The 23129-nt window shown below is 46.1% G+C and overlaps 2 protein-coding genes across 5 annotated transcripts in view; one reads left to right on the forward strand and one right to left on the reverse strand.

Annotated features, from left to right (window-relative positions):
* The window catches only part of LOC143989634 (uncharacterized), a 566499-nt gene that overhangs the window by 146826 nt on the left and 396544 nt on the right, over positions 1-23129 (reverse strand). The gene's annotated exons all lie outside the window — the stretch shown is intronic.
* Positions 1-23129, forward strand: part of LOC143989575 (uncharacterized) — a 97867-nt gene that overhangs the window by 44151 nt on the left and 30587 nt on the right. For 3 of the 4 annotated variants that reach the window (XM_077489762.1, XM_077489763.1, XM_077489764.1), the window contains exon 1: positions 14263-14324. The exons of the other annotated variant lie outside the window; for it this stretch is intronic. The gene's annotated coding sequence lies outside the window, so the exon portion shown is untranslated. Of the gene's footprint in view, positions 1-14262; positions 14325-23129 lie in introns of those variants that run through there. 4 annotated transcript variants of the gene reach the window in all.

Genomic DNA, 23129 nt, shown 5'->3' on the forward strand with positions numbered 1-23129 from the left:
GAAGAGGAGGTAGCAACAACCGCCACTCAGCAGTCTGACGACAGTACCCAGATCAGCCCAAGGAGGAGGTTGGTCTCCACTGTTGCTGCCTACTCTGAGATCTCTAATTGTAGCGGTGGGGAAGGTGACGTCGATGATGACATGTCTAGTGATGTCACGTGGGTGCCCACAAGAGAGGAAGAGGAGGAGAGTTCAGAGGGAGATATGGACCAGCAGATAGGGAGGAGAAGCAGGAAGAACTTAGATTGCACAGGAGGAACAAAGCAGAATGCGAATGTATCAGGAGCCAATCTACCATGTACGGTCACATCTGGCGCTCCCAGGACGCCGGCACATGGCTCCGCAGTGTGGGCTTTTTTTAACATGTCAGCTGCTGACAATAGTGTTGCCATCTGCAATCTTTGCAGTCAACGCATAAGTCACGGTAAGCCCAACATTCAAGTAAGGGACGACCGCCTTAAGAAGGCACATGAGCTGCCATCACCGAGCCGAGTGGGAGCAACGGAACACACAAAGCCACACTCCAGGCTCTCACCGTCCAGCCTCGTCTTCTACTTCTCCTTCTCCTCTCTCCTCACAACTGTCCTCCACCTTCCATCACGCCATCCTCACATTTTTATGCAAAAAGACAGGCTTCCATGGGCCAAATGTTAGAGCGTAAAAAAATGATGACGCCAGATAACCCTCTTGCCCAACGGTTGACGGCTGGCTTGTCAGAACTCATAGCCCGCCAACTACTGCCATATAAACTGGTGCACTCGGAGGCCTTTCGAAAATTTGTGACCATTGGAACACCACAATAAAAGGTTCCAGGAAGGAAGTATTTCTCACAGAAGGGCATCCCAGAGCTATATGGCCATGTTCAGCGGCAAGTGAATGTATCTCTGGCACACAGTGTCGGTGCCAAGATACATCTGACCACAAACACGGGCAGGGAAGGTATATCACTTTTACTGCCCACTGGGTGAACCTTCTGACGGCCGTCAAGCATGTAACCCGTGGCACCCGTGTAGATTTGGTTTTACCGCCACGGATTGCATGCAGGCCTGCCTCTTCTTCTCCCCCTCCTACTCAATCCTCCTCCCTCTCTTCCTCGGCTGACTCCTCCTTTTCCGCTGCTAGCGTCTCTTCCGCTGCGCCGCCCAAGCTCCCCAGAACCTATTCGACATGCCAGGTGAGACGTTGCCATGCCGTGCTGCGTCTGTTGTGCCTGGAACCCAAAATCCACACTAGCCTGGCACTCCTTTCAGCTTTGCGTTCACAGGCAGATCAGTGGCTAACACCGCTCAATTTGACAGTTGGAAAGTGGTGTGTGACAACGGTGCCAATCTGCTTAGCGCATTGAAACAGGGCAAAATTACGCACGTGCCATGCATGGCACACGTCTTAAACTTGGTCGTGCAGCGATTCGTGGTCCAATACCCTGGGGTCCAGGACATATTGCGGCAGGCAAGGAAAATCTCGGCCCATTTCAGAAGATCTTACACGGACATGGCTCGCCTTGCTGACATTTAGCGGCGACACAATCTGCCGGTCAGACGTCTTATTTGCGATTGCCCGACGCAATGTAACTCAACCTATATGCTTGATAGGCTGCTCCAGCAGAAACGTGCAGTTAACATCTACCTGTATGAACTCTGCGGCAGAACAGGTTCTGGGGAGCTGGGTTTTTTTTCCCGCGCCAGTGGCTGCTCATGCGCTACGCATGCAGACTTCTGCGGCCATTTAATGAGATCACCAAACTGGTCAGTCGCAGCCATGGCGCCATCAGTGATATGGTACCTTATGCCTTCTTTATGGAGCGTGCATTGCGTCGTGTCATTGATCAAGCTGTGGAGGAGCAGGAGCAGGAAGATGAGGAAGTCGCAATGCTGGATGAATTCCCAGGGGGGCTACTCTATCTGAGTAGTCAACAACAGGAGTCTGAAGTGGAGTCAGAGGAGTATGGTGCCGGGGCGGATGAGGAGGAGCAAGAAGAGCATGCTTTAAATCTTTCTGGGATCCCTGTTGTTGTGCGTGGATGGGGAAAGTAGAACGAGGAGGACGACATTATCCTGGATGATGAGCAGGAGCCAGGCCACCACAACGCTTCCAGTTTAGTGCAAATGGTTGCCTTCATGCTCCAGTGTTTCAACAGGGACCCCTGTATAAAAAGTATAAGGGTCAAGGACCAGTACTGGGTGGCAATGTACTTAGACCCCGTTACAAACACAAAATGGTGGAAATGTTACCGCCGTCACAGAGGGCTATCAGAATGGAGCACTTCCAGGCCTTGCTTTGAGAAATGCTGCATACTGCTTTTGCATGCGCTGGCAGAGGAGCAATTCCCAATTCCAGAGAAGGAGTTGCGGGTGTCGACAGGTGTCATCCGGATCCAGCATCAGGGAACACCTAGACTGACAGGTGTCTGACTACATCGGGTAAACGGCCGATGTGGACGCTCTGAGGAGTGATGAACCCCTGGACTACTGGGTGGGCAGGCTTGACCTCTGGCCAGAGCTTGCCCAATTTGCAATGGAACTGTTGGCTTGCCCCTCGTTCAGTGTCCTGTCCAAAAGGACGTTCAGCGCAGCAGGGGGGATCGTGACCGATAAGCTCACTCGCCTAGCTCACGACAGTGTTGACTATATCACATTTCTAAAAATGAATGAGGCATGGATCTCGGAGGAATTCAACACATGTGACCAGTAGACCATGTATATCTCTATAAACGATTTATTTAATCGAGCACACAGACCTTTTTTCTACATTTGGCTCACTTCCTTGTACAAAAAAAGCACACTGTACTATATGCCCGTACCCTCCTGTTTGAAGAGGTTGAGTGGTGTCATATTTTTGGGGCCCAGCAGCGAGTTGCTGGTATCAGTGCTGCTGTCAGTGCTCTCTATCTCACGGTGCTGGTGTCAGTGCTCTATATCACGGTGCTGGTGTCAGTGCACTCTATCTCGGTGCTGGTGTCAGTGCTCTCTATCACAGTGCTGGTGTCAGTGCTCTGTATCACGGTGCTGGTGTCAGTGCACTCTATCACGGTGCTGGTGTCAGTGCTCTATATCACGGTGCTGGTGTCAGTGCTCTATATCACAGTGCTGGTATCAGTGCTCTATATCACGGTGCTGGTGTCAGTGCACTCTATCATGGTGCTGGTGTCAGTGCTCTATATCACGGTGCTGGTGTCAGTGCTCTATATCTCGGTGCTGGTGATCATCTCCTGCACTCTCTTCATAGCCTACCCTGACCTTTCCTTTCCTCCCTTGCCTTCTTGCGCTCCTGAGTCCTGAATTGTCAGAATTTCACATATAAAAAAAATGCTTGTAGTTGTCGATCCCAGATTCACTTCACACATGTGTTATGTCAGTGGCCATGTGGTGGGACTATGTGTGCACAGCTAATAATTATTTTGTGGCTGGAAATATGACCTGTGGGCTTTTAAAATTCACCTGCCATTGAAGTCAATGGGGCCCGCTGCAAACTTTGCGGTTTGCGAACTTTCGGCCGCGTTTGCAGTTCACGTTCGGAAACGTCCCATCGGAAGTTCGTCCATCTCTATTCACCTGCTGCTGTAGCTCTGCTAAGAGCATCATTAATGTACATTTCAGGTCCAGGTTTATAGACAACATTCAGGCAATAGTTTTGTATTGTTAGCAACGTGTTCTGTAGGTGTTTGGGTGCACACAAAAGTGGTTTCTTGAAAATAGATATCAGAGGCTTATGGTCAGTTTCTGCCGGGATCTCTTCACGACCATAGAGGTAGTGATGAAAGCGCTGGAGGGCAAACACAATACTCAGACATTCCTTTTCAATTTGTGTGTAGTTTTGCTCAGTAAGGGTCAGTGCCCTTGAAGCAAATGAGATCAGATGGCCAGCTTACAATAGGCGACACCCGAGTCCACTTTTTCTTGCATCATTTTGAACAGTTACAGGTTCTGTAACATCATAGTACTTACAGTGGGGTGCCCCCTAAAAAAAAAAAAAAAAAATTAAAAGCCAGCAGCTGCAAATACTGCAGCTACTGACTTTTAATAATCGGACACTTACCTGTCCCAGGGTCCAGCGAAACGGGAGAACGAAGCCCCCCCCCCGCCCTGTTCCCCCGCTCCGCTTGCAGTGCCGACATTCGTACTGTAGGCATCCACTGTGTATGCGTGAGCGGCGCCAGGCACTGTGATACGCCACACAGTCATCTGGGACACGTGACAGATCCCAGATGAATGTGCGGCGTGAGGGGAAGTGATGTCATCAGCCCGGGCATTGAAGAAGGCAGACCACGGGGGGTTTTTATGAATTTTAAGCTTTTTTTTTTTTTTTTTTTTTGGTGGCAACACCACTTTAGGTACAGGTGTATCTGTGACCAAACGTTTGATTTACTGCACTGCATTATCTTGCTTAGGAAGCCAATGCCAAACCACATCCTTGTCCAGAAGCCTTCTCAATGGCTCACAGACATCTGAGAGATGTGGTAGGAATTTTGCTAAATAGGTAAAAAAAATCCTATGAAGTGCTGCAGAGATTTCACGTTAGATGGCTGTGGCAGATCAAGTTTAGCCCTTATTTTTTTCTGGGTCAGCCTTCAAACCCCCCCAAAGATAGTATATAGTATGTGCATGGACGTTGACCTCATTGACCTTGAATTGCATTTTTTTCATGCCAAGACTTAGTTTCACCTGCCTACAATGATTCATCAATTTCAGCAGTTTGCCATCATGATCTTGCTCTGCTTCTCCATCCGTATCCCCATAGCCTACCACAAGTATGTCATCAGCAGTTGGTTCAATACCATTGAGTCCAGCCAATAGTTCACGTTGTTTGTGTTGATACCCCTCTGGTGCAACTGAATCTCCAAAAGGCAATTTGCTCTTCCACAAGACCTACAAGACTTCCCATAAGCTGGGCACTGCTCCTTAGTTCTTTGATGCACAGTCCCACAATATTTGCATGCTGTAGGGTTGGCAGCATTTGTTCTGGATGGGCGGCATTGTTGCTGCTGTTTGCCCATGTGGTGTTGCTGCATTGCAATGTTTATGCTGTCGGTCTGCTGTCTGTCCTGTTCCAGAACTTTTAGGCGTCTGTCAGTGAGCTCTGCTGTACGGCACATTTCAGTGGCTGTGTTTAACCCCTTCAGTACAGGGCACTTACACCCCCTTCCCGCCCAGGACAATTTTCAGCTTTCAGCACTCTCACACTTTGAATGAAAATTGTGCGGTGATGTAACACTACCCAAACTAAATTTTGTATAATTTTTTTTAAAGTAGAGCTTTCTTTTGGTGCTATTTAATCACTGTTAAGATTTACATTTTTTGCTAAAAAAACAAAAATAAGTATTTTTTTCCTTCACTGATGTGCGCTGATGGAGCTGAACTGATGGGCACTGATAGGCCGCACTGATAGGTGGTACTAATGGGCACTGATGAGGGAGCACTGATGAAGCGGCACTGATGAGGAGGCACTAATATGCTGCACTGATATGCGCACTGATAAGCAATAATAGGTGGCACTGGTGGGCAATGATAGGTAGCATGGATAGGCGGTACTGATGGGCGACACTGATGAGCAGGCACTGAAAGGCAGCACTGACTGCCATCACTGATGGGCACTGATTGGTGTCACTGATGGGCACTACTGGGGCTGTACTGTAATCGGGGCACTGATGATCAGTGCCCCGATTACCTGTGTAGCACCCTGGGTTTTAGTAAGGGATGTTCCTCACAAATTTACTTGCCAGGAGTAGTTACTCTGGTCAATTGCTAGAGATCCATTGATTTTTCCCTAAGTTTGGCCTTCTTGTACTTTTCTCTTCTATCAGTAGGCGGCCGGGCGCTTGGTGGTACTAGATATGAGAAGGACAACTCAAGATCAGGTTATGGGTATATGGGGTATCTCAGCCAATGGCCAGGGTTTTTTTTTTGAGTCCCATGGCCTGCTGGGAGAGCATTTATATTTGGGTGGAGTCAGGTGATCAGTGTTCTGTGCCACCTAGATGGCTGTCTGGGTGGATGTGTGTCATATGCCCCGGGCTGCAAGACCAGAGATTGGGCCTATCTCAGGGGTGTCTGGCTGCTAGGCTGTGTGAGGGCCTATCCAGAAGCAAGAACCAGCACAGGGATGGGATTGCGGCTTGCAGTCCAACCAGAAGTGACGGTTCTGTCGGCCAGAGAACCTGTCAGTGGTCAGAGGTAGAAGGGAAGCTGTCGCCACAAAGGGCCCAACCACCGTATTGCCACGGACCACAGTGAGTAACTGAAGAAAGTACATGAGCAGCATTCTCACCGAACAGGCACGGTGGAGAATTGGGAAACTTCAGGCGGTGATCATGTCAGGGACCCAACCAGCAGAGGTGACACTTGCAGAGCAGCCTTGTGTCTCAAGCCAGGGACCAAGTAGGCCAGTAGGGGCCTACTTAGAGGAGTATCTGGAGTGCCAAGCTAGGGACCCAGCAAGGAAGCGGGGGTGACGCTTGAGGAAGATACCACCACAAACCTTGGAGGAGCTCAAGGGATTCAAAGTTAGTGAATCAGAGGGTCTAGTGAGAGACTGGGAGCTCAGAGTTGAAGAACTACAAGAGGCAGTTGTAGTGAAGTTGACGGAACTGTTATGTTTGAGTTAAGAACTATTAAAGACTGTTGCCATAGGAGACAGCATTCCTGCATTTGCAGATGTGGCACCTTCCTGGAGCCTTTCCATACACAGCTGTCCTCCTATTGAAGTCTTAGGCCGCGTACACACGCGGGGACTGTTCGCTCAACTTTGTCCGCTGAACAGTGTTTCAGCGGACAGTCCGCTCGTGTGTGGGCTTTCAGCGGACAGTTTCAGCGAACAGTCTGCTGAACAAGGTTTTTCGGAATTTCTGAAAATCTGTCCGCTGAAACCTTGTTTCAGCGAACAGTCCCCTCGTGTGTAGGCTTGTTCGTCAAACAAAGTTCCGCGCATGCTCAGAAAGAATTTATACGCCGAAGGTTGCATTGCAGTGTATAGGACGTCGTTTTCTAGTCCCGTCGTACGTGCCGTTCACGTCATCGCGCACGGTTTCAGCAAACTGTTCGTTCGTCGTGTGTGGCCATGTCCGTCCATGCTAATTTTGAGCGGACTGTCCGCTGAAACTGTTTGACGAACAAAGTTGAGCGAACAGTCCCCGCGTGTGTACGCGGCCTCAGAGTCTGCCAATTGAATCGAATCCTTAAGGGTGTACTGGCCCTAACCCACTTTCCCCTCAACATATAAAAAGGACTGTTAAGAGAAATAAAACCTCTTTTACAGAAGTGTCCGGCGCCCAATAACTTTATGCACCTTGCACCCACTATGCCTCACAACCCACCACATACAGAAGGATGTCAGCTATCTTTGGCCTGGAAAGATCTCATTAGACTGGACAAATCCAGAGACCTTGCTACACCTGTACTGGTCTTCCCTGCGAGGAGATGCCGCTGATTGGCTCTCCTCACCACACACTCTGTCATTGTGAGCCGAGGAGAGCCGATAAATTTCACTTCCTTGTTTACATGTGATCGGCTGTGATTGGACACAGCTGATCACATGAGTAAACAGCTGCATCACTGGCTCTTTACCGAGATTGGGGTCACGCTGTGTCCTAGGAATACGGCCTGACCATGATCGCCGAGCTTTGCGCCCCCATGGGCGCACGAGAGCAGCAGTTCTAGGGCACCGCCATATGACGTCCTAGAACAGAGTACATTCAGCCCACTGTCATTTTACTATATTAAGGGTGGGAAGTAGTCAAGGTAAAGTCGTGCTCTCTTATGCCGCGTACACGCGACCGGACTATTTGACAGCAAAGGTCTGACGGAACGAATCCGTCGGACAATTCAATCGTGTGAGGGCTCCATCAGACCTTTGCTGTCCAAAAATCTGACGGACTTTAGAAATAGAACATGTTTAAAATTTTTCCTCCGGACCCAGTTCCTATGGAGAAATCCGCTTGTCTGTATGCTGGTCCGGACGAAAACTGACACTAGAGCAGCTATTGGCTACTGGCTATGAACTTCCTTATTCTAGCCTGGTCGTACGTCATCACGTTCGAATCCGTCGGACTTTGGTGTGATTGTGTGTGGCCAAGTCCATTCATTCAGAAAGTACGTCGGAACTCCGCTAAAAGTCTGTCGGGAAGACAGCCGGACCTAGTCTGCCGGAAAGTCCGGTCATGTGTACGCGGCATTAGAAGACCCCTGTGTGTGCTCTCACACCTCATACCAAGAACAATTTTGTTCCTTATTAATATATCTTTTAGCCCTTTTACAAACGGTCGGACATTCCGACCACAAAATCCATTGGATTTTTTCCGACGGATCTTGTCCGAAACTGGTGTTGCATACACACAGTCGGACAAAGTTGTCGGAAAATCCAATCGTTCGGATCTTGATGACGTTCGTTTGTTACGACGGGACTACGTTCAGGCTAGTAGCCAATAGCTTTGGTCTAATTTGATCTGAGCATGCGTGGCACTTTGTCTGATCGGAATTCTCTACAAACGGATCGGACAAAGTCCGATCGGATCATGTTGTCGGAAAATTTTATATCCAGCTCTCAAACATTGGTTGGTCGGACATTCTGATGGAAAAAGTCAGATGGAGCCCACATACGATCGGATTATCCGACAACACGGTCCGATCGGACATTTTCTGTCGGAATTTCTGACCGTGTGTACAAGGGCTTAGAGTACCAGATTCTTGAAAGGTGTTTATTTATGAATTTTTCATAGAGTACCATATTCTGAAGTTGCTGCCTTTTCTGTCAGGCGTGTAACAAAGTTATCAATAAATTCTTCTTGTTTGCAGCATCCAAACACATATCTTTCATCAATGACATTTTTAGTAGGTTTGAAATAAGCTTCTAGGTCATCTAATATGGCTGTAACATTCTCTGGCTGCTCTGATGTGAGGTTTAGATTGTACCTATACACATGTCTGCATTCTCTCCTGTGATGATCAGATTGTCCCTATACACATGTAGCGCCCTGATGAGCAGACACTATTTTTGTTTTCAAATTTAATTATCTGAAGCTGCAGTTTGGCTCAGACTAATTTCTCTAAAAGTTCTCGTTTCTATACCAGTCCAGTTGGGTTGAACTGGTTCCCACCTGACCCTAGGTGTCGCTGTCACCATCGGTGGGTGTGGAACAGCAGCAGGCTGGATGTATTGAATACCGCCTCTTGCTCCGAAATGGTTCAGTGGGTGTGGTTTGCCGTCTGTGTATTCTGGGAGAGGGTATTTAAGATACAGACGCAATCTTCTTGGGTTTGTTTTCCGGGGTCCATGATTCCAACCCTAGGGCCCTCCTGGCCTGGGGTCTGTGTCGCATGGTCTTGCACCTCGGGGCTGGCTGGCCCGAGGCTTCGCAGAGTGTAGGTCCAGGAATGTCTTGGGGCCTGCAGCCAAGGAAAGCTGGAGGATCCAAGTGAGAGGGACTTTTCCAGTGGAGGACCGAGCGGAAGGCTGGTATCTCTAGAGGAGCCCGGAAACTCAGTTTGAGGACGCATCCTGGATCAATATACTTACAGTATCGCCGGGTCGGCTGAAAGAAACTGGTACTGTATGGTAGTTCTTCCTAAAAACTCTCAAGAATCTCTAAGTTCGGTTAACAAGTCTGTGGCAGAGACTTTGTTGCGCATCTACTCTCAAGAACCACTAAGTTTAATTACCAAGTCTGTGGCAGAGACTTTGTTTGGCATATCATCGGCTGCTAGGTCAAGTGAGAGGGGCCTATCCGGTGACTGCTGGATCCAGTCTGTGGAGTTGTTTGTCCTCTGGATCTGACTGATACCTCTAACCCGCAATTACTAGGTGCCTGAACTCCCCTTATCCTCTAAACCTCTATTGAAGGACTGTGTCTTGTGTCTTTCTTTGGTGTTACCCCTAAATAAATCTTCAAAAAGGACCATGTGTCTGATATATCTTTATTTGAGCAAATTTCCACGGGACCTCCCTAGGATGAGGAGGCGAGCAGAAGAGGTAACGGTAAGCCCGAATAAAACCAGCAGCTCCTTCGGGGGTTAGTGCTACACACATGTCTGTATTCTCTGCTGTGATGATCAGATTGTCCCTATACACACGTCTGTATTCTCTGCTGTGATGATCAGATTGTACCTATACACACGTCTGTATTCTCTGCTGTGATGATCAGATTGTACCTATACACATGTCTGTAATCTCTGGCCATGACTCTTCTCAGAATTGCTGTCTGCAGTGCTGTGGGTTTCTCATACAACCCTGTAACCAGGGAATAATCCTCAAACTCAGCTCTGAACGTTTCCCAGTTGGTGCTCCAATCCCCCCCCATTGTCATCCCCTCCGGGGTAGGAATATCATTTATGGCAGCCATATAGTTAAGTCTCAAAATTCTCACATATCAGAAAAGGCCCTTAACTCACAAAACAGAACTTTATCACAAAGCTGCTGCATTCTAAACAAGAAGAGAAACGCGGAGTAAAGTAGAATAAACAAAATGAAAGAAAGCTGAGATTCGGGGGGAATCATGGAATTACGCAAGGTGCAACTTCAGACTCTGCAGTCATTGTTGGGTAAGTTGAACTATGCGTGTTGCATTCTACTGATGGGGAGGGTATTTTGCAGATGGCTGTTGGCAAGTAAGGCGGGGATTACGTCCCCCGCTCACTATGTGCACTTGGTGCGGGCACATAGGGAGGATCTCATGGTGTGGCACGCGTTCCTGGCTAATTTCAATGGCAGGGCGCTGTGGATGTCACGGCCTGTTAGCAACTTCGATTTGAAACTTTACGCAGATGCGGCTGGCTCGGCGGGTTTTGGAGCCTTTTTTCAAGGTAAGTGGAGTGCGCTGTCTGCAGCTGAATGTATTTATTTATGTTGTCCACCTCCCGGGAGTGGAAACCGTCATTGCTGATGCTTTGTCTCGCTTTCAGTGGGACAGATTCCGGGAGTTGCTACCGGAGGCGGAGCAGTGTGGGGTCTCTTGTCCCAAGTGGCTGTGGAAAATTGCCTTGGACGAGTATCCAGATGGATCAGACAGTCGGTGAGCGCTGCGACATGGTCAGCATATAACAGGGTATGTTGCGAATGGTTGTCCCTGGTGCAGCTTGTCATGGATGGGAAGGAAGGGCAGGATTTCAGGTTGCTTGTTCAGTACTTTGTTTTGCGTAATTTGGAAGCTGGTGTGTCTGGGTTAGAGAAGAAGTTAATGGGCTAGCATTTTGGTTTAAATTTCAGGGCTGCCCAGATTTCACTAAGGATTTTTGGGTGCAACAAGCATTGAAGGGTTATCGTTGTTCTAACCTGTGCAGGGACTCCAGGAGCCCTGTTTTGTTTGAGCTATTGGGAAGGATAGTGGCCCAGTTAGGTATTATGTGCTCATCACAGTATGAGGTGGTGTTGTTTAAAGCGGCATTCACCCTGGCATTCTTTGGGGCCTTTTCGGATTAGTGAGTTAGTTATCCCTCTAAGAAGTTGAATGGGGGCATAGGGGTGGCAGAGGTCAGCTGTGGTGTAGATAAGTTGTCCATATTGGTGGGCAGATCGGAAACAGACAAGCGTGGCAGGGGTAGGACGGTGCAGGTTTTCTCGCTGTCAGGTTCGCCCCTGTTGTGTCCAGTAGAATTGGTGCGGGGGTTCCTCGCAATACACCCGGAAGTGGCGGGGTCCTGACCAGTGTAGCCTGAATGTTCTCCCCTCTTGTACCCCTATCATCAATACATTGCCCTTCCCCCTTAAAGATGAGACCACACCTTTTATTGTTTGGAGTAAACTGGCCACAACAGCCTTTATTAACACAACTTAAAGAGGAAGTAAACCCTGATGGGTTTACTTCCTCTTTTTTTCCCTGCAAAGGTAAAGCATAATGGACTACTATGCATCGAATAGTAGCTCATTATGTGTCACTTACCTGACACAGGAGCCAGCGAAGTCACCGCTGTCCCCTGTAGTCCGCCGCATCCATGTTGCTTGTGGTGTCTCGCAGCTCCGACGAATCACAGCGGCGCAACCGCGATGACGTCACTCCTGCGCATGCGCACGGGAGTCGCGTCTCGCAGCTCCGCCGCTGCCATACGGCGAAGCCGCGATGACGTCACTCCCGCGCATGCGCACGGGAGTTGACAAATTAGGCAAATCCATTCTTGGATTTGCCGCATTTAGTGCGCCTGCGCGCCGCTGTCTACGGCGCATGCGCCGTAGACAGCGGTGCCCATTTTCGGGCAAATATCTCCTAAACCATATAGGTTTAGGAGATATTGCTTGGACCTACAGGTAAGCCTTAATCTAGGCTTACCTATAGGTCCAAGTTGTTTGGAAGGGTTTACTTCCTCTTTAAACTCACTCCAACAAAATATATATATCAATAAATATATATAAACAACCTGTAATATAAACAACATAACCTGCCCAGTCTGGTGATCTCTGACGGTGACCCACACTTATACCAAAAACACCAAAAAGCACTGCGGTACACATGTATAACTTTCCCCAGGCCTCCACCTGTGACCGGTCGGAGACAACTTCTGGCAGTGAACATAACAGTATTCCATCCACCGTTCTGGAATACACCAGAGGGGCCGATCATTCGATGAGCCCCCCACACCTTCAGATCACTTCTGATTAAACGTCTACCGTCAGAAACCACCAGAACCACCGCCCCAATCCTCTGAAACCACTCTGCTATCGTGACGACCTGCGACCGATACCTGAAAAAGAATAAAAGAAACAACAAAGCGCCAACAACCAGTCAAACCATGTTATCTGAAGAGGCGGAGCTCTGAGTACGTATGAAGGGGCGGAACCCTGAGTGCGTATGAAGAGGCGGAGCTCTGAGTGCGTGTGAAGAGGCGGAGATCTGAGTACGTATGAAGAGGCGGAGCTCTGAGTGTGTATGAAGACGCAGGGCTCTGAGTTTGTATGAAGGGGCGGAGCTCTGAGTGTGTATGAAGCAGAGGAGCTCTGAGTTTGTATGAAGAGGCGGAGCCCTGAGCGCGTATGAAGAGGCGGAGCTCTGAGTGCGTTTGAAGAGGCAGAGCTCTGTGTATGAAGAGGCGGAGCTCTGAGCGTGTATGAAGAGGCGGAGCTCCTGCAGGAACAGCGGTCGGAGGGGGAGGAGTCTAGGAGGGAGATGACAGAAAGCAAAGCAGTCTTGCAGGAGTGAGCGAGGAGGATCCGGTTCCTTTGCCATCGGAGGTGAGGAGAGTGTGAAGGATGTTGGTGACTCTGGTAGATGAAAAGCTGGGAGTCATATTGCTCTGGTGAGTGGGGAAGCACCACTAAGTGGGCGCCCTCACCATCACGTGTGTAAGAGGAGGAAGAAGGCGTGGCTACACTACAGCTGCCACAGTTTGGAGCACCGAGAACTTTACGCCTTATCAACTTTTCATTGATTGGTGGATTTATTTTTAGCAAAATTAATTCATTGAAGTAGATGCAAAGTGGAAACAGTGGACTTGCAGAGAACACTATATTCAGCACAAAATATTGTATGATTACATGAATTTGCACAGGTTTATAGCTTTTTTTTTAAATATAGCAGCAAATATGATAAGATTAAAGAAGTAGGTGCAAAGTGGAAGCAGTGGATCTGTAGGGAACAGCATCTTGAGCACAAAGCACGTTTGTGTTGTATATGAATTTGCACATGGATCAGTTTACTTCATTTATTGATGAACACCATAAGATCAGTGAAGTAGGTGTAAAGTGGAAGCAGTAGATCTGCAGAGAATATTATTTGAGCCCCTAGCACTTTATATATGAATGTCTCTACATATTGTAGTGTATTTGTGATGATTTATGTGCACACACAATAGGACAGCGCTGTGACACATAATGCTCTTCTAGTTGATAAAGGGAACACTTACCTTTGTTACAGCAGCAGTCCGGTATAAGTTATTTCTGTAGGTATTTGAGTTGTTACACATAGCGCGGGTTTTATTCTATTTATATTGGGGACATAATTGCCCAAATCTGGGGATCAGGAGCCATTTCCACCCTTTACTCTCGGCTGGGGCTCTTTGTATCCATATAACAGATGTTCTACATGACTAAATCTGACATCAATTTTACTGCAAAATCAAAGGGGCCAAAATGTTTCCCCCCCCGAGCAGTAATATATTTCTATCCCCCTTGGTGGGAGTGGAGATGACACATCTATAAGGATATACAGTACATACACACACACACAGCACAAGGCCGGGTTCACACTAAACAGACAATTCTGCAGTTCCTCTGAACTACACAAGGTGGTGATCTCACCTCTACCCAGACAGGAAGTCTCTATGGAAGACAGGAAGTGATGTCAGATACAGACGGGCCGTTCCATAGGAAGTAGAGAGAAGACGTTGCTGGAAGGGGCAGCAGAGGAGGTAATAAGATCTTATTTTCTATTTACACCCAGTAACCCCCCGTCATGTCCGTCCTCTTCCTCCATAGTCACTGTGATGTCTTTTATCTCCAGCAGATGATGACACACACATATATAGTGTGGAAATGTAGAATATCCCTGTATATTACAATGAGGGGATTTCTGGTCTGTACCACGAGGGGAGTTATTGATGTCAGTAAATGTCGGTTGCAGACATTGTATGTGGGGGGAATGAAATGATAATAAAGGTCGGGATTAGGGAAGATTTCTGTAAGATTTTACACAGGAATGATCAGCGATCCCTCCAGAGACACTATGATGAGTCTCACAATAGGGGTCTGAAAGGGACGGGGTTTTGGGGGGATGGGATGGTGAACCCGGAGTGGGGGAGGGGCAATTTTATCAAAAAGACGATTTGTTAATGGATTTATCAGCTGAATACAATTGTACGATAGAACTACAGAGCCCAGCACACCCAGTCATCCTACCAGCCGGGGTATTTCTGAGTAAGTGCTGCCAGGTTACCCCAGGAGTTGTCTGACACTTTGTTATCAGAAAGTTTTATTGGAACGATCGTGTTGTGGATTCAGACATTTTGTCCATAGTGCAAGCTCTGCCCGAATATTTATGATTTGTAGATTAACCCCTTCAGGGTCAGAACATTTAGCCATTTATGGGGCCAGAATACCTCCACACGAGTTATTGTGTCCCCCGATCACCTTCACACCAGTTACTGTGTCCCCCGATCACCTCCACACAGTTATTGTGTCCCCCGATCACCTCCACACCAGTTATTGTGTCCCCCCGATCACCTCCACACCAGTTATTGTGTCCCCGATCACCTCCACACAGTTATTGTGTCCCCCGATCACCTCCACACAGTTATTGTGTCCCCCGATCACCTCCACACCAGTTATTGTGTCCCCCCGATCACCTCCACACCAGTTATTGTGTCCCCCCGATCACCTCCACACCAGTTATTGTGTCCCCCCGATCACCTCCACACCAGTTATTGTGTCCCCCGATCACCTCCACACCAGTTATTGTGTCCCCCGATCACCTCCACACCAGTTATTGTGTCCCCCCGATCACCTCCACACCAGTTATTGTGTCCCCCGATCACCTCCACACAGTTATTGTGTCCCCCGATCACATCCACACCAGTTATTGTGTCCCCCGATCACCTTCACACCAGTTACTGTGTCCCCCGATCACCTCCACACAGTTATTGTGTCCCCCCGATAACCTTCACACCAGTTACTGTGTCCCCCTATCACCTCCACACCAGTTATTGTGTCCCCCGATCACCTCCACACCAGTTATTGTGTCCCCCGATCACCTCCACACCAGTTATTGTGTCCCCCGATCACCTCCACACCAGTTACTGTGTCCCCTGATCACCTCCACACCAGTTATTGTGTCCCCCCCGATCACCTCCACACCAGTTATTGTGTCCCCCCAGATCACCTCCACACCAGTTATTGTGTCCCCCCCGATCACCTCCACACCAGTTATTGTGTCCCCCCCGATCACCTCCACACCAGTAATTGTGTCCCCCCCGATCACCTCCACACCAGTTATTGTGTCCCCCCGATCACCTCCACACCAGTTATTGTGTCCCCCGATCACCTCCACACCAGTAATTGTGTCCCCCCCGATCACCTCCACACCAGTTATTGTGTCCCCCCCCCCATCACCTCCACACCAGTTATTGTGTCCCCCCGATCACCTCCACACCAGTTATTGTGTCCCCCGATCACCTCCACATCAGTAATTGTGTCCCCCCCGATCACCTCCACACCAGTTATTGTGTCCCCCCGATCACCTCCACACCAGTTATTGTCCCCCCCCCCGATCACCTCCACACCATTTATTGTGCCCCCCCCCGATCACCTCCACACCATTTATTGTGCCCCCACCCCGATCACCTCCACACCAGTTATTGTGCCCCCCCCGATCACCTCCACACCAGTTACTGTGTCCCCCACCCCCGATCACCTCCACATCAGGTACTGTTGCCCCCCCCCCCCTGATCACCTCCACATCAGTTACTGTGTCCCCCCCCGATCACCTCCACATCAGTTACTGTGTCCCCAATCACCTCCACACCAGTCGGTCAAAGAGGAGGTGGCCTAGTAGTGATCTACAAATCTCACCTCACGTTCACAAAGCCAACTTTATAGAGCTCACTGCCAGTCATGGAAACACTCACACTTCAATGTCAAACAACACCCCAGGACACCTTTCACATACTACTGTGCTACAGACCACCAGGACCAAAGACACACTTCCTTGCACCTTTTAGCAAATTCATCTCCACATACACCTTGAAAACCAAAAATCTCCTGCTACTCGGGGACTTTAGTCTCTGGGCAAATTCCTCCCAGGACTCCATCACTATAGCTTGCATCAACCAACTAGAAGCACTTGGCCTGCAGCAACTGATAAATGCTCCCATGCATGCTTCGGGCCATACCCTCAACCTCATCTTCAAACAAAACATGGATATTAATACACTTGATAACATGCCACTGCCTTGGACTGACCACCACGTGATCAAATTCAAAATAAACATCACTTACCAAATACCACCACACTCAACAACAATACACTGGACAAGATCACAGAAGAAACTATACTCACAACTCTTCAAAACTACACTATCCAACAAAATAGTGGTGTTACCCAAAACTACTCCCTTAACACAGCATTATTACAGACAGCAGATATAGTCGCACCAATACGCAGAGCACCCACCCGCAAAAACAATTCTGTCTGGTTCAATGACTCTCTTACATCACTGAATCAAGAATGCAGAAGAGCTGAAGGAGCTTGGAGAAGGATCCACAATGGAAAACCACACAAATTACAAATCACTCACCACAAGAACGCAAAGCCACCTTCATAGAAAAAAAAAAAGAACATTTCTCCAAAGCCATCTCTTAAGCCATAAACCACCCTCGAGCACTCTTCAAACTAGTCGCCCAGACTTTGAACCCCACCTGTTTAGAATCTCCAGCAAACGAAACACAAGAATTTTTCAATGAGTTATCAGATTTTTTTTCATTGACAAAATCGCAACCATTCTGGGAATAATTCAGCAGAACATAGCAAATAACCCCACTTGGCAAGAACAAGAAAAAAAAAAACACGCAATGTTTCTTGGGATGCACCGAAATTTCGGCCATCGAAACATATTAGCCGAAAATGGCCTTTTCGGCATTTTTCCAAAAAGAGAATTCTTGCCGAAAATCGCACATGCACAGTAGTGGTGGGAAAATCAGCGGGTGAATCACTCGTTGTGAGGGTGGCGGGGGCACGTTCCTCGCGGTTAAGACGCTGCACTCGTAAGCACGTTCCCTGCTGAGATGCTGGCACCTTCCTCGCGGACACTCCTCGTGCTTGAGAGACGCTGCTGGGACCCGAGAGACGCTGCTGGGACCCGAGAGACGGCTTCATAGAGGGCTGCATACTCAAGTACAAGAGTGGGCATTGTCCCTCCTGGATGGCTACCATTACTACTATTCGCCGGTGAGCATTGCCTTTTGCCTTACTTAAACTGACAGAAACAATCCAACTAGTAGTATTATTTATTTTACTATAGTACTGAAACTGAAATTATAATCTTTCTGTCTATAGCAGTCAAACAACATGTATTACTACTTGGCCTTTATCAAACATCAAGCCACTCTTGCCATGCAGTATAGTATTTAACCACATAAGCCCCGGGCCATTTTGCTGGCCAAAGACCAGACCGCTTTTTGCGATTCGGCACTGCGTCACTTTAACTGACAATTGCGCGGTCGTGCGACATGGCTCCCAAACAAAATTGACATCCTTCTTTTCCCACAAATAGAGATTTTTTTTAGTGGTATTTGATCACCTCTGCTGTTTTTACTTTTTGTGCTATAAACAAAAAAAGAGTGACAATTTTTAAGAAAAAAGGCATTATTTTTTACTTTTTGCTGTAATAAATATTCCCCAAATATGTATAAAAAATGTATTTTTCCTCAGTTTAGGCTGATATGTATTCTTCTATATATTTTTGGTTAAAAATATCGCAATAAGCGATTATCGATCGGTTTCCGCAAAAGTTATAGCGTTTACAAAATAGGGGATAGTTTTATGGCATTTTTATTAATAAATAAATATATATATATATATATATATATATATATATATATATATAAAAAGTAGTACAAACAATTCAGTATATATCTGAGAATATCAGTATTAAAACAGCGCTTTAAAGAGAGTCCTTTACAGAAGCAATAATGTACGAAAAATCACTAGAAAGTTCTTAGTGTGCAGATAAGGTGTCTATAGTGATCTAATCAGCGTTGCTAGGTGATCAAAGTGCTGTCAACCTTTCTTCCACCATAAACTGGGAGTGCTTCACCACATGCGATGTGTACCCCCTCGGGGGTTAAACTCACCAGACACTGCTGATAAAGCCAGCCTTAAGGAGTAGTCACTTCATTGGGTATAGTAAAATTCCTATATATCACCTTAGCGTTGCAGTCCCAAGCAGTCCTCCAAGTTTATCATAAAAATAAAACAAAGTGTGCACATTGCATAATACTGTTTTATTTTTAAAAAGGTTCACACAAAACAATAAAATCACCCACTCAAATATATGCGTACATTATCTAAAACAACGCCAGCATTTCAAAACCGTGTACTTCACCGAGTTTGCAGATCTCAGAGCCATTCGCCAGTGTTCCGCTGTGTACACTGTGTATAACTTCCTGGTCTGTGGTCAGCGGTGGAGCGCACACCTCACTTCGTCGTGTAGGCCACGCCTTGACGCGTTTCGTCACTTCCGACTTCAACCGTGGGCGTGGCTACACGACGCCAGCGGCCAATATATATACACAACAATCCCACACCCCGTCAGCCAATCATAAAGCAAGACAATGTCCGGCCCACACGACACGGCTGCACACCGTCATGGAAACCGGACACAATCAGCCTGACCGACAATGCAGGGAGGAGATGTACATATAAGCACAAATGATCGCCGAATTCATAGCGACCTAATAATCACACAAACATAGCGGACATTATGCCACAAGCAGCACATGAAAGACAAAAATGTAAACTACAAAATTTAAATTAAAATTAAAATTAACCTCAATCCATACATAACTGCAGAAATAACCTCAAGTAAAGATAACAGAGGAAGATGGTAAGCAAATCCAGAATCATCACATAATCCCTGTATGTGTGTATAATACACAAACAGGGACTTATATACACATTAAAAGTCTACAAGCTATCTCTCTAAAAGAAAGACCCTATTTAAACAAGGCCAGTATATATGTTTTGTGCATCCACCAAAATACATATATATATATATACACAACATTAATGCGTACACAACCTGCATCCCATATCACCCTGAGATGTGCGTCTCAGTGAACCTGGAATAATAGTTAAATTATATGGAACCACCACCCCCAGGGATTTTATTCTCTCTATGAGGTGCCATTCCAGGTGGGATATATTTTAGGGGCTTCTTACTAATTGGACTACTTTAACACAGAAAAAAATCGCAGGCGAAAAAGGAACGTAGACACTAAAAATATTTAAAATATTACGAATATTAAAAATACTATAAATATTGTAAGTTCACACCTATTTGAAAATGATCATTCTATAATAGCCAAAATAGTCATACTCATCAGCTCATATCAAAAATGAATAATACATAGTGTATCAGCCATAGGATACTTGTGGTTACCAGACACCCACCGGAGTCCGTAAACTTCTATGTGCATATGACAATTATATGTAGAAGTTGGTATAGGTAAGTATAGACCCTTCATAGAGGTTATGTAACGGTGCAAACGTAAAACTTCCATACCATGGATGTCTTCATTAATCCATTCACTATAAATCATACCTAACCACCCAACTAGATATTGCTCAAAAATTAATACTTAAAAAATTAGATTTAAAATATTTAAACATTACGAGGCAGGGGCCCAATCCAAAATTTAATAATCACTAATAAAACAATTAATATCTAGGTCCACATTTAACCCCTTTGATGTTAAAGTGTCAACCAAATATATCCATTCCGTTTCGCGTTTGGATAACTCTCGTACCAAATTTGACCCTCTCCAGGAGGGTTTCATATGATCTACCCCCCAAAATCTGAGTCCAGAAGGATCTTGATTATGGTAAATCTTAAAGTGTAGGGACACATTATGGTCCTTAAAACCCAATTTGATATTAGCCACATGTTCCGCTATTCTTATCCTTAAAAGTCTTTTAGTCCGGCCTATATATATCAACCCACATGGGCATTGTAAAGCGTACACAACATACGATGTATTGCAGGTAATAAACCCTTTAATTGTGAATTCTTTATTATTCCCAGTTGTTATAAACCGTTCCATTGCTCTTATTGGTGCGTTTACTTCTTTACAAGCCCTGCACCGTCTACAGGCAAAAAAACCCTCTTTTTCCCAGAAAGTGGGAGGATGGGTGGGAGGGTCTATCACTTTTTTAACTATCTTATCAGCATAATTGGGAGCTCTTCTATAAATAAACCCAGGTTTTGCAGGTAACACTGGTTGTAGTGTTTTATCCATCAAAAGGATATGCCAGTGTGATAAAAATATATTCTCCACCTCTCTATATTGTGAATGATATCCTGAGATGAAATTCCATTCATGACTCTTGGAAGTGTGATTAACCTTATTATTATTCAAGAGATTATCTCTTGATGTGGATGCTACTCCTTCAATCACTTTGTCCAATTGTTTATCACAATAGCCCTTTTCCAGAAATTTTTCTTTAATCATATTCGCCTGGGAGTAGAAGTCATTGTCGTTAGAACAGTTTCTTCTGATCGTGGTCACTTGACCCTTAGGGATGTTCTTTAACCAGACCGGATGATGTCCACTCTGCATTGGTAGATAGCTATTTGCATCTGTAGGTTTAAATGAATTTTTTAATGGGGTGGGTTTTAAATTGCAGGATTTTAGTTTTAAAGAGGAAACATAGGAAGATGGTGAAATTAGAGGCAAGAATTAATGAGTTAAAAACACAACTAGACCCTATCAAAGATTCACAACAATTGACAGATTTTAATACACGCATTAAAAAGAAATTGGAGAAAGTAGACAAGGATACACAAAGAAAGAAAACAAAGAAATTCCACAGAGATTTGGGGGATTTCCAAACGAATTCCATCTACGTTTGGCAGCAGACGAGTGGATGTCCACTAGAGGAAAATAAAGAAATAATTAGACAGGATGAACATCCACAGATGGAATTTCAACACGTGGATAGTAATAACCAGACCACTAGAACTCGCCCAACTAATGGTGGACCTTTGCACCAACCGGTATACCAATCTACGCCAGTTAGGAAGGTAAACAACAATGGGAGAGGTCAGAATGTAAGAGGAAAATCCCTAAATCCTCAAAGACCATCAATAAAGAGTAATCACTACCATGTCCCTGTCCATAACAGGTATAATCCATTACAATATGAAAATGATGAATATCAACAGTCACCACGTCCTTTTTTAGGGAGAGGAAGGGGATGGCAGAAGCGGGGACGGGGTCGTGGGTACCCCAGAAGGGGGAGACCCCCGATGCAGACCTATCCATCACAAGACCCTCATTGGAGGGAACAGACACAATGGGAAAGGAATCAAACATATTCTCCAGACCACAGGAGAAACGAACGAGAGGCTGCAGAGCAGGACGAAGGGTCCAGGAAAAGAAGACGAGAAAAGGACTAGGAGGGATTTTCAACTTAGCAGGAGCCTCTCTGACACATAAAGAATTCAATATATTAAATTTGGGATTAAAATGCGGCCTGAAGAGACCATTAAACAAATTTAATGTATTTATAGATGTACATACCGTAAATATATGAGGAAAATTAATATGAAAAAATATTTTTTGAATAAAAATTCCCAACCTGTTACTGCGACCTCATCAGTGCAGACTGATAGTGGTCTACGGAATAAGTCACTATTTAATCCTGCTAATAGTGCTAATCAACAAATAGATGTTTTTAAGAATCTGGTGTTACGTGATTTGGAAACTCTAATACCCCAAAAAAATGCTAATCCACGATATATTCATGAAGGCATTAAGAGTTTGGAAAAAAGAAAGGAGCTGATCATAAGACCCAGGGCCGCTGTTAGAAGTCATGGGGCCCCATACAGCCTACCTGATGGGGCCCCCTTTGACCCCGCCCCCCTCCCCAAAAGTTGAGAGGGGGATATGATACAACAGTTGTGGAAGTGAAAGGTGTCTTCAGAACTGTTTGCATCACTTCAACATGAAACTTGACAGTTGCTTTTACAAATATACACACACTCCTAGCTGCTGACCACAGCTTGAAATGCATGTATGTGTTTGAAAAAGACGTGCTTGCAACAAGGCCCCAGCTCTGATATAAAATGCCATGGTTAAAGGGAAATGGTTGGAGGCTGTAAAAATGTAGCTCAGCTGTGCATTTTTACTGCTCCAAAACACAAGTGTACAGTAGCATCTCACAGTGCCTTGTGATCTTTAGGCCTCATGCACACATTTTTTTACTGCTTCCAAGCACCCCTTCCTGTTATCCTATGTGTCTATGCACACATAGAATTTTTGAATTTTTTGTGGCAGGGGTGTTTACAAGCAGGAAAAAAAAACATGGCCAGTGCATCCAGGAGCAGCAGTATTTTTGACCAAAAAAATGCTTGATAAATGCAAATGCTCCTAAACGCATGTTACCATTAGGCACGTTTACTGCTTGAGCGATAATTCATTTAATTGACCAGAATAACTTATTA

The sequence above is a fragment of the Lithobates pipiens genome, unplaced genomic scaffold, assembly GCF_037356315.1.
Source record: "Lithobates pipiens isolate NorthernLeopardFrog02 unplaced genomic scaffold, aLitPip1_a1.2 Scaffold_18, whole genome shotgun sequence".
In the NCBI taxonomy this organism is placed as follows: domain Eukaryota; kingdom Metazoa; phylum Chordata; class Amphibia; order Anura; family Ranidae; genus Lithobates; species Lithobates pipiens.